Source organism: Pagrus pagrus (genome assembly GCF_965226575.1).
Source record: "Pagrus pagrus genome assembly, chromosome: 18".
Taxonomy (NCBI): Eukaryota; Metazoa; Chordata; class Actinopteri; order Spariformes; family Sparidae; genus Pagrus; species Pagrus pagrus.
Genome location: NC_140202.1, coordinates 15,407,350 through 15,433,396, shown reverse-complemented (window position 1 = coordinate 15,433,396; position 26,047 = coordinate 15,407,350). Strand labels below are relative to the sequence as shown.

Sequence of the window (26,047 nt, the reverse complement as noted above, 5' to 3'; positions counted from 1 at the left end):
GTTTCTCTGCAGCTCTAAGAGGATTACAGGTTGTTTGTTATGGCTGGTGTCTGGGTAATGGTGATAAGGCAGACAGAGTGTGCTGCAGGTGTGCCAGATGCTGCCAGGCAAGGTGAGATGGCTTCTAGGGCACAGCAGCCAGGCACGAGTGCGAGTGACATATTGCACCACAGGTTGTTGTCTGTCGATAATTTCCAAAAGCTAATTAACTTTTATTTATAGAAGCATGTCCTTGGTTTTTTTGGTTTTTGTTTTTGGGTGATTGTTCTACTAAATTCGACAAAGGCAACAAGTGTTCACTGACTAAACTGCGGCTGATGAAATAAACTTTGAACTTGCAGTAACCTACGAGTTAACAGCAATTTAGCTAAAACCAACGCTTACAGCAGCTTTAATGGCCACTTGAGGGTAATAGACACAAGATCTAAATATAGCACTGACATTTTATCCCACTTGAAAGTTTATGCGACTGACACGTTAGCAACAGTTCATTACACACAGTTCACACACATAGCAACATAGAGCCGTGTTTTCTTCCCTCTGATGGGTGTAAAATCCAACATTTTCACCACTTCAGCTGTGTTTTGTTTTTTCAGTTTCCACAGACTCCTGGCTCATCAGCAGCTACATGCAACACTATCATAAGTAGCTTGTTGCTAACTGCTGGGCAGATATTATTCCAAAACACTTTTTCACTAAAGACTACCTGCTGTATCTAGAACCAAAACTATAACAGCTATAATGACTTGTAGAGGTTTGCTCGACAGCAAGCAACTCCCTTTACATTACACATCAGTTATCCATCGGTAATTAAAACCACATTAAAGTGACAACTCACTTGTCAGTTCATGTTTAAGTCAGTTAAATACCGCGTGGTCTATTATCGATGTGATGGCACTTGTTTTAAATAACAGTAGCATGTGCTATTGGCCCATAGTTTGCTTTAAAATGAGACTCACGTGATATAAATCATCTGATTTGAAGCACAGCACAGTTGAAATAAAGTACAGACATGCAAATCATGTTTGATTGGTGTCTTACATTTACCAGCTCATTTGAGCAGAAGCTCCGACAGACGGAGAGTGGTGGTGACTGTCATCATTACAGCCTCTCCCTTCGCCTGCTCCCTGGGGGTCGCCGTATCATTGGGCTCACTTCAGTACTAATAGCCCCGTCTAAGAGCTAGCAAGGCACCTTTCGGAGGTAATGCTCCCTGCTGCAATTTAGCTTGCCATTCAACTGTGGCATGTCCCGTGCATTGCAGGAAATTACAGCAGAGTGCTGATGTGGGGAATTTCCCCCCGAAGAATATATCTTTTTGCAGACAGTCAGAATTATGAATGATGCATGTAGAACAAGTCAATCAGTCTACCATATGCCTCGAAATAAGTATGTGTGTTTGCATGCATCCCGCGTACATGCGCCCAGTGTGGCCCCCAGTGTTTTCTGCTGAGCACACAACAAACGCCAACTAATCGAAATTCCAACAACGTCCTGCTGCAACCTTTTCCTCCGTGTTCGTCCCTGAAATCTGACATTGTGCTTTACATGTGTGTGAATTCTAACCAGTTTATAGACCTCATGAATGCTCCGGTCTATTTTCACCTCTCATTGACCCCGAAGACGGAGAAGGGAGCGCTGTGAAATCCCCTCAACCACCTCAGTTAGGGTTGGCTGAGTAAAGAAGGAGAGCTCTCTTTGACTGCTCAGCCTGTGGATTACTCCTCAATATGGGATTACGCTCCAATGAATGAGTGCAGACACAATAGCGGCAGCTCAGCTCCGAACTATACAACAGAGATTTGGCTATAGAGCTGCAATGGAATATCGGCTGATCTAGTATCAGCTGACTGCTTACTGTCATTCACACTCGTCTGTTTCAACTTAATCGAAGTCTGTCCAGATATCCACTTAATGAGACGCCAAGATGTCGCCAAGATTTATAATCCTGACTGACAGTTTTTTTTCATAGTCTCACTCCCTCATGTAATTGTGTTTCTGTGTGTGCTTGAAATATCTGTCACAATCGCAGTGAAAAGGAAGACTGACCTTAATGGTGGAGAATCTGGTTTCAACAACCTCTGTATCTCTGCTCTCCTGAAGTGTTTTGACAAGAGTGAATCCTTCTGCAATATCCAGGATTTGTGTGTTTCAACCAATCTGCACTCTAATTGCCTATTGGAGGGGGGAAATGAAACTGAGAATTTAAGTTCAATGAACTAGTCAATAAGCCATCAACATTATCGTTATGTTTAGCTACTAGTACTGGCTACTAGCCATACTTGAATTAAAGGGGTGATGATAATCAAGATTTCCACTGACAAATAGCACTAATGACTATGATATAGTGAATCTACATTCATTTGATAGGATTCAAGAGCGTCTCACTATACTTTTATGCTCAACCCAAACGCTATTCACACCTAAAGACTTTAGATGTCATATATTAATTAAAAGACTAATCTTGCATTGAACAATGAGCAGTTTTTCTTCTTCTTCTTCTTCTTCTTATTGTTATTATTATTATTATCTAAATCGATGCAGCATAATCAGAGATTTCATCTTTTCTACTCCATGCATTCTTTCTCTTCTTCCTCACATTACCAGGAAGCTAGGGACTTTTTTTTGTTTATGTGCACGGTGAGCAATTCTCACTGGACTAAAGAGGCACCATCTTCTAGCATCTAGTACTAGAATATATCTATGCTCAAAAACCTGATGTCTTTGTTATTCATATTGCAACTCAATCATCAGTAGTCAGGTAGGAGACACAGGTGGGCTATGCTAGTAGTGGTTAATGTAGCCCTGAGCTGAAAGCCTCAAGCAGATCTGCAGGCTACAGAGATACACTCACTTCTCTCCATGGCCCCAGATTATCCATTTTTAAACTTGTGACCTTCAGCCCCAACAGACATGCAAATGTATCAAACTCTGTAATGTCAGTGCAGTTGTTCCCATATACTGCACCTTGAAGGTTTGTACATTTATTTTGTAATTGGCTTGTTATTTGTTCGAGCTACAATAGATGCTACATTCACGTTACTATCATCGCTTTGTGTCCTGCCTGTGTAGATGAATCTTGCCTTCATGTTTGAATCATCACCCTGAATAAGAAACCACAGTGCAACTTAACTGGGCATGATGGGATTTAAGAGGGACACTGGGTTCATGTGGTGTGCATTGCTCAAGTCATCCAGAGTTTAACGGCTTCGCTAATAAGACATGTCTATTAAACATGCATAAAACATATGTTTTTCTCAAGGGATGATGTGTGAAGTCTCTGTATTAACAATTCTCTTTGGACAGATGGACAGTGTTTTCAGTATTTATAATTAATACAGTCCTGAAGTTGAATTTAGTTATTTCAGATTTGTTTGTGATGAAAACTCTGACATTTGTTTTGAATTCCTAAGAAAGCAGACATTAACCTTTTTCCGAGATCTGTAACGTCAAAAACAGCTATGATTTATCTAGAATGAGGCTTGACAACATATACAGCGCTGTATGCTGCGAGGTTTATATAGCTTGAAAACTATGTAAACTGTGCTTAATACACATAAACATATACAGTGTTCTGTTGCCAGCCATCAAACTCCATTAAACTCAATTTCTGGTGTAATCCCTGTGACAGTATTTAAACTTTTTATTGACAATAAGCTAAAATGTCAAATGTCTCTCGGAGGAATGGTTTCATATTTCATCCAACAAAGTCTCCAAAGATTGTAAAAGCTGCAATCTGATGAATAGCCTACTGTATGATACATTAAAGTGATTCTAGTATGGCTTACTATGTGCTGTTTACAGTACATGACATGATTTAGTGTGGTATTTGTATGAACATTTCCCCAGATGTGTGCTGGGTTTACACTTGCAGAAACAGCCACTGTATCTTTCACATATAAGCAAATGGAAAAACTTCCTGGATGACACAGTCAGCAGCTGCCTCATTACGTTCCAAACAAGTGGGAAAACAAGATTATTAGAAGATATTTTTCCAATGACTATTCATTGCAACTACCGTACATATGGTTTTCATTCAATCCTGGAACACATAAAGAGTGGAACACTAAAGAATGATTCATTTTCCCACCTTAATGATGGTACATTAAATGCCTCATATTTCATTTATTTTAATGCCTCATATCGAGAGATACCTGAAACGGTGAAATTGTAATGCTTCTCTGCACACAGCTCATCTTTAAGTTGGGTTATTCAGGCTCATAAGTACAGTCATAATCCAGCTCCTTTACACAAAACTGTCTTGTACGAGTTGACACAACTAGTTACCAGTTGCCTCAGATTTACAGAACTATATACTTTACTTTCAGGCCAGGCCAAATCTGAAAGCTTTAAAGTTGTTGTAAGACTGCTTCGATGGCGCTGCCGACTGTTACAGACGCCCTTCAGACAGATCCAGTGACCAGAGTAGCTGCTTCTGGCTAACTGAATTCAAGCCCTCCAACCTTAAATTTGTAACTAATTTTGAGGATAACCTGTGATGTATATGGAACTACAGTAGCAGATCTGGTGTAATTGCTGCTGACCCAAACTTAACCTGAGACAGTCAGGTATGAGTGGGTCAAACAGAATTTGAACATTTGTTCACCATCCCACATCAAACACGGGGCTTGTGGTTGCAACTGGTATCAGAGAACATCTCAAGAGACAAAACTACCATCAGAGAGCTTGTCTCTTTCTTCCTCTGCCCTTTGATGTCTGTATTTCTCTCCCTGGCTGTCTTCATATCACATCCAAATTTAGTTCTCTGCACAGTTTATGACCCAGCCTCCCCATGCTCCTTCATCCCTCAAACCACTTCAGCAGATTTCAAAACGGTTTTGCATCCCGAGTTTATCACTCGTGAGATGCCCTTTAAGAAGAAAGGAGAGAGAAGACCCTCCATTAATTGTGCATATAAAGAATAATGAAGAGGTGCGGAGTTATCCTTCGAAGATGGCACAGACCCTCCCTTTTTGTCGTATAGCGGATCCATCTCAAAAGCAGAAGCAGAGGGTCTTTGTGGTGCAAATGATACTGCTTCCAAGAAAACTAGCCAGTTTGCTTTTTCATGTTTATTTCTTGGTGCTGCACCATAAATTATTTGATGCCGTACACCATGAAATGTGCACCAGTACAATGCATTTTCACAAAAAGGACACAAACATGTGGCATGAAGCCATGGAGTGCACACCCTTTCATGAAGCCATTATACTTTCCAACATTTACTGCATTTTAGATATCCGCTTCCTCTACATGATCCACATCAACTCCTCCGGCACCACCACATATGAATGTGCCTAATTCTTCATTATCACATAATTGATACATAATTTAGACGAAGTCATGGGAAGCTAATTGCCTGTCATTCTGTTTGCCTAACACTCCCCCGTTTTGAATCAACTGAGGCAGAGAAAGCTAATGAAAACATCACATAATGAGATTAAATATCACCTGGCCGGTGCACATCGCAGGAGCGTGATACTCAACATTTCACACCTACACCTTACACTTATCAGGCCTCCATTCTTGACAGGATCTGAACAGACAGGCTTACAAAGACCTTTGTGAGGTTCAACTGTTGTTTTTTTTTAGCATTAGTTTATTAAACATCTTCCTAAAGCCACACATTTTTTTTTTTTTATCGAAAGTATCCTTAACCTTTGTTTCAATTGAATATATTTAAAATATTTACATTACTTCTGACTAAGATTACGTAAGAATCTTTGTGGATAATTTGTCAGCAAAACATTGTAAGCAGCCGTTTAAGTCTCTCTTTTCCTTCATTGCAACAATATCACGTCCATTCTGTCACTGTGCAAACTGAAACACTGCCTTGTCATAACACATACTCCGAGTTTACATTGATACACTGATAAATGTGTGTCCGCGTCATCGTTTCTAAGCGCTTCTAGGGTTTTCAAAATGACGTTTCCATGTGCACGAAAGCCCAAAAATGCATAGAAAAAGTTTTATTTTAAGAAATACCTGTGTACATGTGGATAGAGCCTAAGTCGGTCAATTGTCGCTTTAACTGACAGAAAACCAACCATGCACCCATGTGGCACATCCAGCCCCGACAAAATTTCAACGGTGATACGTTGAACATCCCGTTGTTTTACGCAAGCGCACTGCTTCAAAGCCGTATGCACACCGTTTCAAGAAAAGATGTCGTTCAACCAAAATGGTGCATACTTTTTTCAAGCTTTTTGAACTTGCCTCTGAAAGATATCCTGATTGGCCACTTCAAGAGCTCATCTTTTCAATGTAGGGGCTTAAAGTCAGACCCATACATGCTACTAAATACTAAAAATGGATAATAACATATTTTTGTATTTTCAAACTACAATTACTTCAGTCCATTCTGTCATACCAGTATTTTGTATTTTCCTTTGATACATTTTTGATGTATTTGTGACCATCTCTGTTATTGCCATTTTAATTGTTTTGCATTCTGTGTCTTCCCGGCCGATGTATTGCTTTCCATATAAATATATTTATCTATAGGTCTCCCTATAGTGTTTGAGATGTGAGTGGATCATCCTGAGGAAATAAAGTGAAATTGAATTGCAGTGGAATAGAATTGAATATATAGAAGAAGCCTACAGACTAAAGCACAGAATCCCCATTTGCTGCTGTCCGTCCATTTAATTTCCAAGCACTGGAATCGAAAATGGTATTCATATCTCTGGAATTGAATCTCTGGTGTCGCAGAAAACTTGTGACATCTGGTTCCCTCTCTGTATTTTTCAGCAAAGATGTAGGCGGATAGCATACCAAATCCATTTGTGCACTTTTGCTGCAAACAGAAGAGAGACAAATTGTTGTTTGGCAGTCTTTCCCTCTGGCATTCACAGAAAATATGTCTCTGAACCCCATTAATCCATTACACCTTTAGTTCACACCAGCTTCTGCAAACAGAGGAGGCAGAGTTTAACCTCATAATCCAGTTGTAGATATTAATGAGTGGAGGATGAGTTCATCTGTCTCTCTCCATTTTGTGCACGTCAGTCTTGATCCATAAAACAATCAGTCAGGTGCACTCGTAGGGCCGTGGGTTCTGCCCACAGAGTGGCTGTGTTTTAAATGGCTGCTCATTATTCATTCCCTGAGATTAACACGTAATTCCCCGCTCTGACACACTACCCCATTTATTTTAGATTAATACCAAAAAAAGCTACAGGTCAGAGACTCATGCTGTGTACCAGGCACTGAGCAGAGGGAGATTTTACTCACAAGACAGCTGTCTCCACCCAGTGGCCACTTTGGGAATTAAATGGAAACTCAATGCAAAGATGTATTGGAAAGGGGATGTGTTTCCATACTGTTGCATAATATTACTCATCTCACCCTACGATGACATATCTTGTTCCCTCCTTCTCCATCTCTCTTTATTCTCTGCATCCCTCCCTTGATGTCCCCAAGTCCGCTCCCTAAAACCCAGGCGGGTGTGCCTAATGAACAGCATTCATCAAAGTCCCGTCCCTTTGATCAGAGCAAATCCACCATGCCATGCCTTGCTCCCTGCTCCCCACTGTACTATAACTGTGGACACTCCCTGTAAGCAACCACACTCATAACTCTTCATGTTCAAACAAAACAAGGGCTCGCTACACACAAGTCATTAAGAGAGTGGTCTCTGCTTGTAATGATGCTTCTTCAGTATGGAGCTTGTTACCGGGTGATGGACTGCATCTCCATACAGCTGGCTGTTGTCAGGAATGAGGCAACATGCATCAAAGAGCCAGAGTATAGAAAGGGTGTTTTTTTGCATGTTTCTGAGCTTACTGTGCTGTAGTTTCTTACCGTGGTAGGCACTTAATGACACCTGCAGGGTCAAAGAGCCACCCACACTTCTCCAAATGACTGCGGAGCCATTATGCTCCATCTTGTTGTTCACCGAGCAAATGAGACCAGAGGAGAATGGAAAGAGGAGTGTGACAAATTGTCAAGTGGTCCAGAGGATCAGGACATAGGAGGGTTCTTTTGGAAGGATAAATCTATTAACTAGCTTCACAGCTACCCTTCGTTGCACACGAACCCCCACCCCAACCACCGCCATTATCTGACCCCACTCCAGCTTACAAGCTCCGCATTCACCATTAGCATTCATCAAGCCGTAAGGAGGAAGTGACGGGGATCTGCAGCTGGAGATGGTGTCATGTCTGGCGAGGGGAGTCATCACTTGTCCGGCCGAACCCCATAATGAGGGTCGAGATACAGTGCTTCAAATTAAGTGTTGAGGGCAAGCACAGTTGAAATCTGTGCCAGTATACGGTTTCTCTGTGCACCTTGGTGAAACATTTTGATGGATACTGTTAACAACTTCTGATATCTTCAGTACGGCCAGTTTCAGCGGGCACAGTGAGCACAGCACAGCCATTTTAAATTGATTCGCCACATGGGGACAGGCTCTCTGTCTGTCCAGCTCTAGCTAGTCTGGCTACGACTTTTTATGCTATGTAATATTAGCTAGTTGCTTTTGAAGTGCGGCCGGTTTATGGGTGCAGGGTCATAACATTCAGTGAGACAGAGAGCATCCATTTTATGTACTGACGAAGAAAAAACTACCTGCATCAAGATGACATTATGATCTTCCTCATGGGTCAGCTTCAGCTCTGGCTATGCTATCTGTTGCACTGGAACTATGCTTCTCCAAAGAGCCATGTAGTAAATTTCTCCACAGATCAATGCAGAGAAGAGCGTTAGAGGTAATAGGAGGTTGCAGAGACTCGCACAGGATCATGCGTGCACACCTCCCACATCTCTACAAAGTGTCGTTCGGCCATGTTGTTTGTTTGATGCAACTCCACGCAAAAATAGTGTAACCGTAGTAACTGTACACATTACATTTTCATTATTTTATTACTTAAGTTAGCTATACAGATTGTGTGCTTCTTAAGTTGAACAGCATATTGTGGAAATTAAATTGTATTATTTCAGTTGGAATGATTCCACAGCTTTATTTTGGACTTGCAGATTTAAGTTTGAATACAATAATTCATCATCATCATCATTTATAGCACCTATACCTATATTTAACACGTGTACGTTTAAATTATATTTTTATGTCCCTGTGTTTCAGAGTAAACATTAGTTCCTGCCTGCTGTTATTTTAAGGAGGGACAGGTATGAGTGTAACAGAGGGGAGTAACACATGCGTAGTATGAGATGGTGTGCATGCAGATGGGTGGTGCCAGTGGCTTATTGTGGTGTTGTGGTCCTCTGCTGTTTAACTAATAGCATCCAGCACAAGTGAGACAGATCATATACTCTGACTGCAAAGGAACCAACATTTCTTTGTTGTGTTTTTAGTCTATTTAATTGTAGCTGCAATATACAGTTCGCTGCTCATTGTATTAAGTTTAACTAAATCCAAGGCGATCATGATGGGACGCTATTTTACTATTTTTTAACAGTAATATTTCAGGAAAGTTGAGCGATGTAATATTAACATTGTTTGATATCTTTGGCCACAATAAACAAAACATGAAAGTTGGATACCATCACATCCCATAGAGCAAGAAAGCTGAGAGGAGGTAGACAGTGGAGAGGTAGTCTGTAGAAGCAGAGTGTTAATAACGTGTCCTGTGTTCTGGATGAGGACCGACATGAAATGTTCAGCATTAACACATACCTTACATGCAAATGGAGGTCTGTGTGTGTGTGTGTGTGTGTGTGTGTGTGTGTGTGTGTGTACTTGAAGGACATCTAGATCTGTTTAATGACTCCACGTTCTTGTAAACCAGTATCCAAAGGGTAAAAGCATAAATCCCGCTTTTTTATTAGATCCCATCCTAACCACATTGAAACTGACAATATATCCAATAGGAACCTCCGGCTAGACCTGCCTTGTACTGCGATAGGACGAGCCATTAAAATCATAAATAGAAAGGTTCTAATGAAATATCAATTAGGCCATAAGAGAAGGCCGATGCTACGTTTATGAGGCCGGAGCTCATTAAGAGGACTACTGGCAACGCCATGAGATCATTCTGTAATTCTCGACCGATAATCCAATTAGTCCACAATGGATTTCTCCTGGTTGAGAAATCTTTGTTATTGGAGTAAAGTTTCACTGCACAGGGGGCGTATAAATCTCAGCAGCTCCTTAAAGATCAATTATGATGTGCTAATGGAGGCCGTAATCGTGATTATTACTTAATAATCCTATATTTTTAGTGAGTAATACCAGCCGGTCCAGTCATGTGTGTTATTCTGATGGAGGGGCTGGAGCTTCTTGTTACAATCCTGTTGCTCACATTTGTCTTGTGTTTATTCTTCCCGGGGAGATGATTTTGATAGTGTTGTCTCTGGGAATAATCATCTCTGCAATTTTTGATATTTCAGCACTTGGCATGGGAGACAATAAGAAAACATCTATTTTTAATCAGGCGTGTCACCCCCCACCCTCCACTCCACCCCACCCCCTCACTCACTGACCTTCAGCCCGTGAAAATTCAACTCAATAATTCAGTACGCTCTGCATTTCCCTTCCCCTTTGGTACACACACGCACACACACACACACACACACACACATACAGTATGGGCAGACACACACACACATGATGGGTTCACAGCAGTATGATATATGGATTGTGATTGCTGCTCGTGGGGAATGTGTTTTCCTCCTGACAGCTGACTTGTATCTCCGTCTACATTTTGATTTCAGTTACATTTATTCTGCTTTCCATGTTTTCTCCTCCTTATCTCCTTCAGCTGCACATAAGCACATAAATCCCATTTTCCCATTTCTCTCATTTTTCTAAAGCTGCAATCAGAGAGTTCATCTAATTGACTTAAACTTGGGGAAACATTTTGCATCCGTTTTCTCTTCATTGCAACAAAATTTATATTATAAACCTTGGCCACTGGATCGCATACTTCACTTCATAACTCACTGATTCATCTTATTCGGTGCACCACGCACTCAAAATGTTTTCAATCAATTATACATGCAGCAGGGCCGATGCATTGTTGTATTGCACAGTCCTTGGCCATGTCTGTTTCCTGTTTAATTTCACACCTGACCGTGCCAGACCTGAACACAAGTGCTGCAGTCTACCCCCGCTTTCTATTAATCCCACGCAGACAGCACTGTAATGGCCACCATTTCATCTCAGACGTGGAGTGACATCTTACACTGCCAATCTGATTCATCCATGACCTACTGTAACGGCACCCGTTACTGCAACTGCTGAGACAACCATGTGTCTGTGATTTGGTCTGGAAATAGGAGAGGATGTTGTGAGAATTGACACAAAATATTCTCTGTACTTTATAATAAGTCCAAAAGGGAAATAATGTGCAACATCTGTGCACTGTCTGTAGATTTACAGCTTTTTTTGTGGATCTGCGCTTTCATTTTTTACACAGATTACAGTGACACCCACGAACAAAAGATCTCATTCACCAGTTCACCATTGTCTCCTACAACCTTGATTCAAAACGTATGAATAAAGACCTCACCTCATGTCTGTGTCGAAGAACAAAGAGGAAAAAAAGCTCATTAGTGACATACTTTATAGAGCTGTCACTATTAGACAAAGTGCATAGTGGCAGCTGGTGAATTCAAATGAAGGTCAGCAAATTTGGGTTTCTATGAAGAAGTTTTCATTGTTTCGAAGTTAGTTTCTCTGAGTTGAAAAACTTACTGCTCCTGTTTGTCTCTGCTATTAGGTTTGCAGTGGCTTATTTGGTTCATTTATACAAAGAAAGAAATCGCATAACCGAACATACTAGATTGAATCGAATCACCAAAATGATTTGAATAAATAAAAAAATTAGTTGGATAAAGAAAAAGAACTGCGAAATGGGAATGATGAACTAGATGAAACGGATGATCTGCGTGATAATATTCACAAAGAGTTACACAAGCACATTCACACACCCACCACTCACCTGGAGCTAAATCCGGTGTTTTGAGTTCAGCAGGCAAGCCTTGCTGTATAATTGATGGTGCAGGATGAGCTTCCTGTTTATGTGGAGGCGATCCCTGTTTCATGTCATTAGGAGACAGTAACCTTTGGGGAGAGTTTACACGGCACTTATTGTTTTCAACGATGCTATGTCAGCAAACACTTCTGCCAGTGACAGCTGCACCATCAGATGTGGACTCTTTTTTTGAGGAACCCTTCACAAAGTGCCTTGAAAGTCCTATTAAATGGTGTAGATTTGACAGCTACTCCTACTGAATCATATTTTTACAGTAATCTCTTTGTCAAATAAGAATCTGGGACGAGATATTGAGCCCTGTGAGTTCATAAGAGTTGAGTACCTGCCTCCTGTGGTATAAGGGGTCTTTTAAAGGTCTATGAATATAAATTGCAGCTTAGAAGAAATTTACAATGCAGGTCATGATTCTGAAACTTATAGGTTGCTGCCCATGAAAAGCATGCCAATATACTGCCCTCATTCATGCTGTAAGCCTGTAGTATTTTAAAGATGTCCATTGCTTAAGGTGAAAATAAGCAGTCCTGTGTCGGCTTTTGTGCTAACACTGCTTGTTGATTTACCGAGCTGTTTCTCTAGTCTTCATTGTATATTTCCAGCTCAATCCATGACATTAAGAGAGCCATTGAGGACAGTATGGTCAAGAATATATCCTGCAACTTTTCGACAGACCTCAATAAAACCTCCAGCTCCAGGGACAAACGCCAGCAGACATTTGGGGAACAGAGGGGAAATGTGATTGTTCATGCTCCATAGAGGATGACTGGAAATACATTGGGCATGCTGTGATTGTGACACCTCTGGATGGTGTGCAAAGGCCCTGACACCCCTATTTCCCTCTTCTCTAGACTCAATCAATACCAATTTAGATTGAATCAATAATTCACTCCTGGCTTATGATTCCGTCTCATTAGGGCCACTGCTCACAAAAAGAAAAGTGTTCAGGTTGAAAGCATAATCTTACATTTTTAGTAGGCTAATCTCTGAAATAATCCTTTTAATACCGCCCCACAAAGCCACTTTAGTCATGCATATTTAGTCAAAATTAAGGAGAGCCCCGCATCTGACTTGTTAGCATAGCAACTAGTGAGAATGCTACAGCTTGCCGTACCTAAGGCTAAATTTACCTCTCTATTTCCTGTACTTGAAATAAATGATGAGCATCTTGTTAACTTACTGTAGATAGTTACTGTATACCAGAGCGATAGGACAGTAGTAAAAACATAAAGGATAAAAACAGTTAAATGGTATGTCAACTAGCTTAGCTAAAGATTTAAATGTTTTTTTTTTTCAGTCTAAAAAGACAAAACGAAGGCGTTAGATCCTATCCATCCCTGTGTTACTGCTGGTAATGATTTGCTGTAGATTTACCACCACAGTCAAGAAAAATCACAAAAGATGACAAAACATTCCACGATCAACAATCTGATTCACTCCCTCACATGTGCATGTTGTCTCTGCGTAATACCTGCCGCATTCTGCTCAAGAACTGAAGTAGATGGGGACTTGTTTTAAAATGTATAATTAACCAATCGAAAATAAATATAAAATGGCTCCATACAGCTCATTGGGCGCAATGGAAGACTCAGGAAGCCCGAGATCCCAAACTGATTTGAAAAGGTGTAATACTATACCCTTTTAAAGCCAAAATCTTCACTGTAGATTCTACGCCAAGTCTGAAGTGGATGCACGAGCTCGACCGCGTGTAAATAGAGTCTTTTTAAATCAATTCAGGATTTTGGGGCTTAAAGAGACTTGGTTTATGCTGGACAAGCTGTATGCGACGCTGTTTTGCTTTGCAGCTCCAGAAGCTCCAGACTTTCCATCATCATAAGGGTGAGTAGATACTTCCATTTTTGGGTGAGTTTATTCTTTAACTACCTTATAATAGCATGCACTTTTCTGTGGCTGCGGCATCATACTACCTACATAGTCACTTTCTGTACGAAACCCACCAAACTACATCGCTGCATTTACTTCCTAATCACCCTAAAAACCTGAGGCCCCGGTCTGCTTCTTGAAATTTTTTGTAGTTAATGCTCTCTGCCTTTGAAGGGCAGAACAGACAGCAACTGTTTTAAATTTGCTGCTACTGCTATATAGAAAGAGATGTTGTTTACAAAGGAGGGACGATGCTCATGAATAAAGCAGCACAGGCTTTACACCAGCTGAAAAAGAACCCAGAGGAAATAAATGCTGAGCTCTCGTGGTCTTCCTTCAGGAGGTTAGCCCAGTCTGACAACGCGAAACCCCTCCTTCATCGAGCACATTATTTTCAGCTTCATTGCAACACACATCTGCGGTAAGCACGCTGCTGAATGAAATGGCGGAGACAATGTTATCTGAAATTGAACTCAGGTTTGGTGCGTGAGAGTCCCTACTATCGTCAGGTAGAGATGGGATTGACCCTGAGAGATAAATGGAGCTGTGTAATTATGTGTCTTTATCAGGTCCAGGCAGCCCTGGTGCTGGAAGAAGTCATCTGGGCTGTGTCCTTGTCATCTCCCCATGAATGGCACGCTGGCCAGGAAGCACGATGCCAGCGTGGCCCCATGGCACTGCGACAGGAAAGGTGCCTTTACTGTAGTCATTCTTTTTATAGATCACTGATACGTGTGAGACGGCACAAGTTAATGTCGCTGCAGGTTACACTGGCTTTCCTCATGTCAATAAACCACATCTTTTGGCATGTTACGATATGTTTCCACACAAAAAGAAGGAAATATATGTTGTTTCTTACCATGGCAGGAATAAGTAACTGTCTCTGCGCTGCATTCAAGCCCTCACATGTAACATGACTTCTCCTGGTTAGACCTGTGCTTCTTAATAGAGCCCCTGTCTCCCCAAACCGGTATTTCAGCTGATTTAACCCATTAGCACTCACTCCTTGTACACAGTCACACACACACACACAGGAAGCAGCCATCATGTTTGATGCATTTGATGTGAGCTGACAGCGTAACACTTAGCGTTCGCAGGAATATTCAGGCCAATGAGCCGCTCTGGCTGCCAGCGGGGCCGAGGCACAGTGGCAACAGGATGCTCATTCTACGCCGTGTTAGCGCCGTCCTGAGCACTGAGCACTGTCCTGGAAAAAAAAAAGAAAAAAGGAACTGGGGAAAGCTGGAACAAATGACATCATCGAGATCCTTGTGTGGACAGACTGACAGACACACACATACACTTTTACAGAGATTAAATCAATAATAGATAAGAACAACAAACGATGCGGAAGAAAAGAAATGCTGAAGACTAGTTTTGCTGAGACGTGATTCTCACTCCTGAATACTGTATTGTAGTGAACACTTGTTTTTGTTCCCCTCTAATAGATATTTTTGTCTTAGTCCTCTTTATTTAGTTTAACTGTGTCTGAGTAAAGGTGACAGGCTATTTTTTCCTGCAGCCAAAGCCGTTTGTACAATGAAGTATGAGTCGAGCTTCAAAAAGAAAACACACACTCCCTGTGTGAGGACACCGTGTGAAGACGAAAACCGTTTGAAGTGCGGCGAGAAAACAAAGGCCTATTTAGACCACACTCATTTTCCACCAAATGCCTCAAACCACATGGGTTTTCTCTTCTGCAAAGTAGCACTTCTCAAATTACCAGCAGATTTGGAAAAAAACATAACCATTCTCCTGGATAGATTAGCTGTGTAATAACCCACGCTTTATCCCCGAGTATCAGCTGAGTGCGAAGACACCATTGAGATCAACATAAGCATGATTAGGCTATGAGCAGCTAGTCTTTTTTCATAACTCGTTTGAGGGCCTCATTCCGGTCCTGCTTGTCTTTGAGATAATGTCCTATTTAATTAGAAATTGGAGATATCACATTGTTTTTTAATGAGAAGAGCACTTTACCGGAGCATATGAGGCATTGGAGAATCATACACAAGAAGGATAATGGCTGCACGCGAGGGCTTGAGGGATTCAGACGAGATGCGTTTTCACTCAGCTGCTCTTTATTCCCTATTCTCTATCCTCAGAATGCTTTCCTCCAATATACCTTAACATGGAGAGAGGGAGCACTTCAGGTGTAATTCTGTACAGTGGACGTGTAAAAAGTCCCAGATTCTCCCATTATCAGACCTATTTTAATGTTTTTTCCAATATCTCACACACACACACACACACACACACACACGCACGCGATAATACTGTATTTCACCCTTGTATAATCTCTTTTGTTCTGTGATTTCCGTCTAGAGCACATCAGCAGGGTGGAATGCAAATGTGCGTGTTTGCTTGGGGAGAACATGGGAAGAGAGCGTTGAGCCATGAAAGCTGGTGGTGCAGGTTTTTCAGCAGGTTTCTAATTCCTCTGCCAGCTCAGTGGCACGCTCGCAGGCTTTGACCTTTTACTGTGTCACCGTCATGGAGTGAAGGGACACCGAAATATATGCCTCTCTTAGACCGGGGGCCACGGAAACTGACAAAAATCCCACAACTATTTTCATTTCTTATATGTCCAGCCTGTGGTGGAGCCACTGAAACAGACCCTGGAAGCAGTTTAAGTTATATATTGTATAAAGGTTGGTAAATGCACCTCTGACTGCCGATGCATCTCAGTTAAAAAAGGCCAGTTAATGACTTGTCAGCAGGCAAAGGTTAATGTATGATGTATCAGTGGAGCAAAAGGTAATTTATAATAGATATACCTCTTAGGGGAAAGGCCTGCACGGTTAGATTTCATATTCTATTAGCAGCACCGGCTATGTGAAAACAACGCCAAGAGCTTAGATTTTTAAAGATGTTGCCCGAATTTTATAAATACTAAGGCTTATGTGTAACATCTTGAGATGTTCTGCACACACGACTCACTGTGACAGATCTTGCAACAATTAAGAGTTTACTTCACTTTCACTCTTGTTCCCACCACTCGTCTTTCCTGTCATCCCTCTCAACCTCGTTCTCCATCCAAAAATATTATCCATGGCAACAGCTGCGTGCATCGTTGCTTTCCTTCCAACTCATCTGGAAAAAGTTTCCTGGATTAATACTTCTGTTTTTTTAACGGTAATACAGTCAAACAATGAATGTTATTGTTTAAGTGACATTGCATACGAGTGAGAGAGCCAAGAAGCAATAAAAACACTCTCATTCAAACAGTACTGTGATGGAGAATTGTCAAATGATGCAGTCATAAACAATTATTTATACATCCACTTCACCCTCATTGTGCTTGTGCCGATTGCATGCGTTCACTATTAAAGGAATAGTTCAACATTTTGGGATATACACTTAAATGGTGTCATTGTCTCAGCCACTCTGCCTCCTATCACTTGTTTCTGCCCTATGTAACTGAAGTAACTTCAGTGTTTACATCAAGATAGTCTTCAACACATAACATTGTTATGACATAATGTGTTTTGTTTGTAGTCAGCACCTACCTCACGTCTGACAAGTTGTCACAGACCTGGGACTGTATTTTCGACAGTGGTGTTGCACTCAGAAACTGTGGGTGGCGCCAAATCGCACAAATTGGCAATTTCTACAGAATGTTTTGCGAAACAAAATTTGCCTATCAGCAGTCTTTTTTACACATTTCATGCGCAAATTAAAGAAATGATAATTATCTAACGTGGCTCAGGCTGAAATGTTCATGGATGAGGTAGTTTCTTCAAGTTAAATTTATTTTTCTTCCGTCTTCAACTTACTTTGACTCTCTTCGAGAAGTTATGGCAACAGGCAACCAAATGAAACACCAGTTTTCTCTGGGTTTGACCATTGTTGGAAGTACGCAACAAAATATATAACACAGGTGTAGTTGTTTTCAGACATTTCAATATGGAAATGTTACATATTATATCTTTAATGGACACACATATACAAGTGGAATCATTCTTCTTATCTATTGGCAAAAAAGCAAATAACCATTCTTTCCAAAAATGTCAAACTATTCCTTTTAAAATATTAACTTTTATAAACACACAGTGCAACTAATTTAATGTTAATGTAAACTATATTTCAGTTCCCAAATACAAAGAACATGGCCTCTGTATCTTTCCTCACAGTGAAGAGGGTATTGTGAATACAAGCTGTGGAGCTGAGTGCAGGAAAGCATTCTGCATTTCCACTGCGATGTAGGAGGTTCCTCACGTATGATTTGTACGTGGAGGTGTGAGCTATTGATGCTGTCGACGGAATGATAAGAATTCTGTCAGCATGTCAGAATGCTTGCTGCTAATAGGAAGTGTGCTATCGTCACCGTAGCGCCCCACAGGCTCTAAAATGTCAATGACAGCATTGTGACTTGAATAAGAAGTGTCCCTGTGAGGAGCGTGGCTTGAGCCATCAAACTGTGATCACTTGTAGTCGCAGGCAGAGGATAGATAAACCAGGGCTGCAGCCCCTGACAGGGTGCTGACAGATACCCTGCTACTCCGCACCACATTCCTGTGATTTGTCACCTCACTGACACCATTGTGTCACCGCTTCATGGGGAAATAAAATATGATTGGCACATGTCCTGGACAGGAAAACAACTAATAATAAAAACTAGACAATTACATTATATTCTAACAATGGATAGCTACAGCAGCTTCATTCAGTGCATATTGAGCTGTCTGCAATGACCTCAGTTACAGAGTCTATGGCTCCATCCCACTGCGTATTATTTCTTTGTTCTTTCTTTCACCACCATTACAGAAGAATCAACATGGTGGTTAGATGTCTGATGAGTATTTCCTTCTTTTCTTCAAACACATTTTTCAGCCTGCATGCTCAGCTACTTTCACTTTTTTTTCATTGTGGTTATAATTTTTTAAGGAATTTTCTCGAAACATGTAAATCTAAAAGACTTGCATAGTGCATATATTGTATATTGTTTAACATTCAATAAAACCAATTGTGCCCCCGTAGTCCTCAGCAGTGGCACATGATGCAGGCAAGTCTACAGTATGTGTGTGGGAATCTGTTGTGTGGCCTCCAGTGAACAAAGGATATATGAGACATTTAAAGTGTTTTCTTCCTGCTGAATACTATAAAACACATTTAGATGGTCACCAGTCTTTATTTTCTCTGCACTGTCAGTCTTTATGTTGGCTTGTGGTTAGTTTACAATTGCTAGCGAGCCACAGTGACAGTATCCAGCGTTTCCAGGAGCAAATGTGGCAATGTAGTTTTTCCTTAGCTCGCAGGCTGACGCTAGTAAAGTTACTGCACTACTTTTGCTGTCATTCTCAGGAATTACTCTCGGGAAAAATTAATGACGCGCCCCCAAAGTTGATTCGCCTATAAGTGTTGGCGAGCTATAGAGGTGCTGGTCGGGGGATTTTATTACTTTGAAAAGAGCCCGGCTGGCTGTTAACTCCTGATTCCTAGTTTTAGTGCCACGCTAAGCTAACAAACAACGTTAACTTCAAACGTATCTTACAGACATGAGATATCTTTCCTCTCGCCTATGTCTCGGCTAGAAATTGATTAAGCATATTACCCAAGATGTCAAACAATACCGTTGGTGGTTTGGCTGTGTGGTCCTTTCTCTTGACTTTAGTGCTCCCTTAAGTAGCCTGAGTTCTGGGCATTGTCTCCTCTGGCCCTGCCTCCCCTGCGTTAAGTCACTGCCGGCTCTGTTAAGATTAGATTTGAATTTATGAAGATTGCCTCACCTGGCGCACTGCTGTAATCTATGCTGCCGTAGTAATTCACGTTTAGGCCCTCATTTCCAATGCGGTCAAGAAGAGCCATATTTCACCATGACAATGTAATCACAGTTCCACATTAAAAAGTCATTATTGTTTAAAATCGGGGGCCTGACTGAGAAAAAACACTGACTATACTATAGCTGTCTTTGCCATTCACACGGATGTTTACCCAAGAACAGAGGGCAGCGTGATTTAAACGCACGCTTACAACCTTATTGATCACATGGGGGCTTGAACACACACACCACAGAGTAATATCATCGCCCATTGGACCCACTTGTGCTTTTTGTGCTGATTAGCAGGTAATCTGGGTAACAAGCTTTGATCCCTGCAGATTAGCAGAAGGATAAGTACACAACATGTTTGTTCTGATAGCTCAGACGTGCTATAATCCGTCTTTGCTCCATTGCCCAGTGGTCTTACATGTGAAGTTTTCCATGTATTTTTCTCTATTTAGTGTAATAAAAGCCAGCTTTTCTTAACGCTCGAGGTCAGGCTGTCTGGTTTATAAAGTAATGGATCTGATTAGGTGTTATATTCTGAAACCAAAACACGCTGCTTGTTAAAACAGGCTTTTAGAGGAATTTACTCCAGTGTTTGTTAGACGCTTGCTTATTAATGGCTGTTGTTTTCCAGTGCTGCCTGTAACTCCTGATGTCATTTTATAAGATTTTGAGGTGTTGAGCTTTTCATCTTGATTTCATTGCACGACAGAGGGAAGAGGGAGTCATTTCTTCACCATGAGCCCGGATAAGTCCTCAGGCGTAGTATTTTACAGTTGACTGCTCAGCGCACAAGGCTAGCTTTGATCCTGACCCTGGAGGTCTTTGTCCCCGACTCTTTCAGCAACAAGGTAAAATTAAAGAACAAAGAAATGGTGGGCTCATCTTACATGATCTTGATATCATCTGTCATTTTTTGGAATCATGTCTTCAGGGCTGAATCTCTTTAGAGATTCTGTTTTTGTGCATGTGAAAGGAAACGTTTCACTAACTGGTACACAAGCAAATTAGATGAAATCAGTTATTTTTCTTTCTTTTCTTTTTCTCTCTCTTTTTTTTGTCGTACCTCGGCCTGACCTTATCAGGAGTCATTCATTGGTGAACCATTATTGACCTCCCTCTTTGCCCAGACTTTAATCAGCATGATTTCAGTGAGGATCAATAACTTCTTTTCATGTCTCGCACTTTTCACATTTTTTTTTTTTTTTTTTTCACAAATCAATACGATGCGTGATGTGTTGTTCTGCACCCACCTCCCCATCCCCACGCCAGTGCGAGGCTAACACCGGCTTCATTCAGCTTTACTTGTTCCTGTCAAAATGTCAGACACATCTGCTCTTTTTCATGGCTCTTGTAAAGGTTTTCTTCTATACTAACATTAAACACAAGCCAAAGATTAGATTGTGTAAGGAACATTAAAAATGAAAATACTCTTCTTCTCTTCATCTATTGTCTTGTACAAGAGCATTTGTTTAATGAAAAAAACTTATGCATGAAGTCATCCCTCGCAGAGCCTTTGATCCGCTTAAATCAATTTGAACATAAAACCATGTCTTCTGCATCACAGATGTATTATATTCGCAATAGAAGGACAATGTGGTTCCTATGAAATGCATATCTAACCTCAGATCAGTGGGGATTGCAGAGCCTTTGTTAGTGCTGAAGCTTTGTTTTCCTCCAGATTTATGATCGTTGTGGGGAGTTGGCAGGAGCTTGTGTGATTACTGCTTACACACTGATTTATACCTTACTTTTAATTATCTGAGGGGGTCTGCAGCTTGCTGATGCCAATACATCCCTTCTTTTGGGACCAGGAAGGTGGAGAAGGAGCCCTCTCTGGTTTCCACCTCACCCACTCTCTCTGTCTTTGCTACTGGACTTGAGGAAGGATCCACTGCACCTCTGGCAGCGTCCCAGTCCTCCCCAGAGCAACGCAGACGGATGTCTCTGACATTCATACCCAGTGTGGGATCTGAAAGGAGGCTTTATGGAAATATGAAGCTGCCGTCCACTGGACATGTAACTCTAACTAACACTCCCCAACGGCCTATAAATTATATGGTCGTGAGAGCCACACAAATCACTTCCCTAAGCCCATCTTCTCTAGTTACTCTCTACTTTTTCTTTTTTATGGAGTCCTCTACTGTGAAATTACAACGGGCAGGTTTCATTTCAGCAACAACCTGCTGAACTCATTCAGTATTCAGTTTTCATACTTGGTGCGTAAGATTGAAAATCTATTAGTGCTCTTACTCTGCTCTTAATTCTGAAAGTTAATTGGATAAAAACTCAACAAGTGGCAGGTAAGTCGTTTCAAACATCGTTCCCATTATTCATTGCTTAATGTAATTTCAACGCATTTTGTTTATTGCAGCGGGAAGTCACTAGGGTCATTAAATCTTTGGTAACGAGATGTGCATTATGAAATTAGAATGAGAAAATCTATAGATATGTACTCTCTTTTTTAAAAAATACCCTCCGGATTAAATCCACATGGAAAATAATAAGTATGCAAAATACTGTTGTACATCCCGCTTGTTGTAGTGAGACCCTCGAGCGAACTAAAGCCTCATTATCTCAGAATAATTAACGCAGTATATATCTCAGGTTAAGATGGCTAACGGCATGGTTATGCTGCTAACTTCTTCTTTAAACCAATTTAAGCTCCTGTCACAGTTTTCACTATGGCCCCAAATCCCTACTCATTCATGGCATCGTGGCTAAAAGGCAAAGAAATCATGAAACTAATGTGCAAAGAGCATAGTAATCTGATGTAGGGTCTAATTTCTGAATATTATATGGAACCTCATCCGTAATAAAATCCTGTATTTTAAAGGTGTGATTGATTCAACATTCAGCCACTAAATGTTTTATTCCACCTCCTCCCTACCAGATACCACGTGATTGCAAATGCATTATTCTATATCATTATAATGTTTTTAAGGAAAAGAGATACTTTATATTCCACAAGCTCTGTAGATGTATGTATTTTTTTTAAATAATTGATTTGTCTACATAAAAAAGTTATCAATATGACCTTTAACTGACCGCAGCATGAAAACAGATACATTTTGAATGGTGTTTGAGGTATCTGTTCCAATCATGATAATCATAATTGAACAGCCCGAGCGCTGCCCACAGAGGGTCATGTCCTGGATTTAAGGAGGCTTCATTTCAAGCAGGACTGTTTTGTCTTTCCTAATTATTTTTAATGTTTTTCATTAAACTGTCCCTTGGGGGGGGGAGGGATCCAGTCCTTCTGTCTGTTTGGACCTCATATCAGTCTCCCCATTAATCCTCCTTTTGTCCCACAGACCTGCGATGTGTCTTCCCCTCCAATCAGCAACACAAGAGCAGCGACAGGGAGAGGGCATTAATGAGGCGGAGCTGAAGAGATATAAGAACCAATGTAACGCTTATCATTCCTCTGTGTGACATCACGACACTCACAGGAGACGTACAGAGGTACTGAATTAAAACTGAAAAAAGACTTTCACTCCACTTGTCAGGAATATATGACACAAGAATGGAATATAATGGAATTATCACAATCCGTCATGCAGATTTTGTCATTGGTTTTGAGAAAAAAACGATTTCTAGACTTAGCATTAAATTAAAGGATTAGTCAAGATAAATAATTTTAGGATTTTCCATATCTCTACGCCACTTTTCAACACCCTCTGCTGCTGTCTGAGCCCCGGGGATATGCAGATGACAGCAGACATCATGAGTCGTGGATCTTGCATCGTCACACGCATTATCCTCACTTCCTCGCACGCTCTCTTCATCCCATTTCTTTATTTTTTCTTGTCATTTCCTCTGTCTGTCTCTACGCCTGAATCCACTTCAATCCCATTCAAAATGTTACAGCTGGAAATCAATGACGGGCATATCACCTTATTAGATCGGCGCACGGTCATGTGAGCAGGTATGGCGTCCGAGGGGCTCCTCTGCAGCTCCTCCACATTGGGGGGTTGTAATGAGATTAGTGGCGCCTGCAGGACCTCACACAGGAGATGCGGTGATCTGATTAGGGGCAAAGGACACTGTAACTTTTAGAGGTCTGTGACTGAAAACTCCCAAGTCCGTCACACTGAAGAAACGAAACACAACCCAAGCAGAAATCTTTGCTCCAATTTGAACCTCAGGTTACAAGAGATTTCCCATCCTCTTCATCCTCTGTGTCCACACCTACCAAGCGAGGCAAGGTGTGCACAGAGAGGTGTGTGGTGGGCAATTGGGGGATTGGTGGTGTCACATTGATGGATTAGTCTGCTCATTGCTAGCTGCAGCGATTAGGTCAGCGGCCCAGGAGACAGCAACACGTCTTCTGCGAAATGCTGATGCTAGACTTACTTACCGATTATAAGTCACTGCATCACTGCCACACTCACAGAGCTGCAGTGAATAACGCTGCGATCCCCCTCGGAGAGAAGGGCAACAGACTTCATAGAGTCAGGGCGGTTTATTCAGTCAAATCTGCCCTCTCGGAGGAAGGTCTGATGCTGACATCTCCTCCGTGTTCAAAGCCCCTATCCTCTAAACACACGCACGCCTCCTTTCTCTTCAGCTCTCTGTAAGCGAGAAAGTGCAGAGTGGCAACAAAGGCACACACACATTAAACTGCTCAGCTCTCGCAATGCCATCCTCTTTCACAATAATGCCATTCCCCTCTTCCCAGCAGCCCACTTTCATTTGTTCAGTAGTGAATTCTCTGGCTGTTAAACTGAAGGATTGACTGTGGTGCTTGTCAAGCTTTTATCTTTTGCCCTGATTCATTTTCATTTCCTCCACGAAGGGGAGGGCCGAGCGGCATCCGGTGCCATTATTTCGTCTGAGACAAGCCGATCTCGCTGCAGAATCCAAAGACATATCATCTCGTGTGAGTCGTGCCATTGTTTCTCAAAGACAGTGCAACATTACTGTACTAAGAGAGATGATTGCAGGGGAATTTTATGGACTATTACAGTGAGAGCGACGGATCTGGTGACCACAAAGTAATGGCATCCATCTACTCCACACCACTGGGTTTAACAACGCATAAATGTGATTACAGAGGAAAAACTGTTTATTTCTGTCTTATTACTGCACCAGAAATTACACCATGTTGTTTTCCAGAATAATTTCATCTCCTATAAACGGACCATTCTGTAAGTTAAGTAGCTTGTCTCCTTCAGTTGAAAGGGGAGTCAGTCTCTGATGGTCCTTTTCTGTTTTTTTGCTGTTTCCCGCATGTTCTCAATAAAAGAACCAGTGTGATTTCTGGATACGTCATTACCTTATTAGACTCTTTGTTTCTATCCCATTTCCAATATTTGCCCTATACCACTTATTTTTGACTGCCTCCTTGCCCCTCAGAGTTACAGGTGAGTAAGGGGGTTATGTACAGTAAACAGGCACGATCGGACATTTCCAATATGTTGTCTTCAGCTGTGGTGATTTCTCCTCCATAACTGTGGCAATCCTGGTATTTCCGCAATGCCATTTGCCATTTATCTGATGGAGACAAAAGCACGGACTATCGCAATCTGCTACAACTTCACTCCATCAATCAAGTCATAAAATAAAATAAAAAAAGAACACTGCTTCATAACCTGGCCACTAGCAGTGCTTTATAGGCTGTGCTCCTCCCCTGCCAGTCTGCACTGATATTTGAGGAGCGGGACCATATGCAGCAACTTCACTGCTAGTCACGATTGTTTTATGCTTGTTTCGAAGAAAAGGACCATAAACCTCAGATGTGGTTGATAATGGATCAACTATAGATCAGATTTTATTATTTCAGACAATCTATTAAGATGATTATATGAAGAGGATTTGAACCCTCACATCCCCATATTGATGTGTCCATAAATGTTAACTATACAGTAGCTGACGGTAATCCTCCTGGACAGAAAACAAAAGGATGTGAATGAGGGGAACTCCCGCTGTATGAAAAGCCTGAGCCACAGGAAGCACCGCAGCCGCAGCATCATAAAGATAAGAGGACAGGTGTTTTCTATGCTCTCCAGCTATGTGCCACTGTGTTGGCTTTTTTCTGAACACACGCACACTTCTTTGGATGGATGCGTTTTATGGCACACGTCACAGAGAAATACACTTCTATTTCCCCTGATTGCAGTTGTCTGCTGGGCAGTTATCATGCTATTGTCACTGTTTCATTGGTGGAACTAATGGATCTGATAGGAGCGTGTTAACCCAGCCCCGTACATATAAATACAAGTCTGTTGTGTACAGTGTGGCTTTATGTGGATGTTGCTCATTTTTACATTATTTATGAAAAACTCTTTAGCTGTTGTAATGAAAAAATCAAATTAGCTCTTCACAATAACCTTGTTTGACATTAGAATATTGTATTACTGTTGTATGAATATTGTGCAAATTAACAAATGCCTGTGGTTGCATTTAGGGAAAACACACTGTGGATGTGATAAAGACGGCCGCCGTG

The 26,047-nt window shown here is 41.3% G+C and overlaps 1 long non-coding RNA gene across 1 annotated transcript in view; it reads left to right on the top strand.

The window, feature by feature from the left end:
- LOC311274163 overlaps positions 1 to 24,873 on the top strand; it is a 64,908-nt gene extending 40,035 nt beyond the window's left edge. The window contains exons 2-3 of the long non-coding RNA XR_014624724.1: positions 22,914 to 23,064; positions 24,398 to 24,873. This is a non-coding gene — a long non-coding RNA (uncharacterized lncRNA). The remainder of the gene's footprint in view (positions 1 to 22,913; positions 23,065 to 24,397) is intronic.
- Positions 24,874 to 26,047: the final 1,174 nt, after the last annotated feature.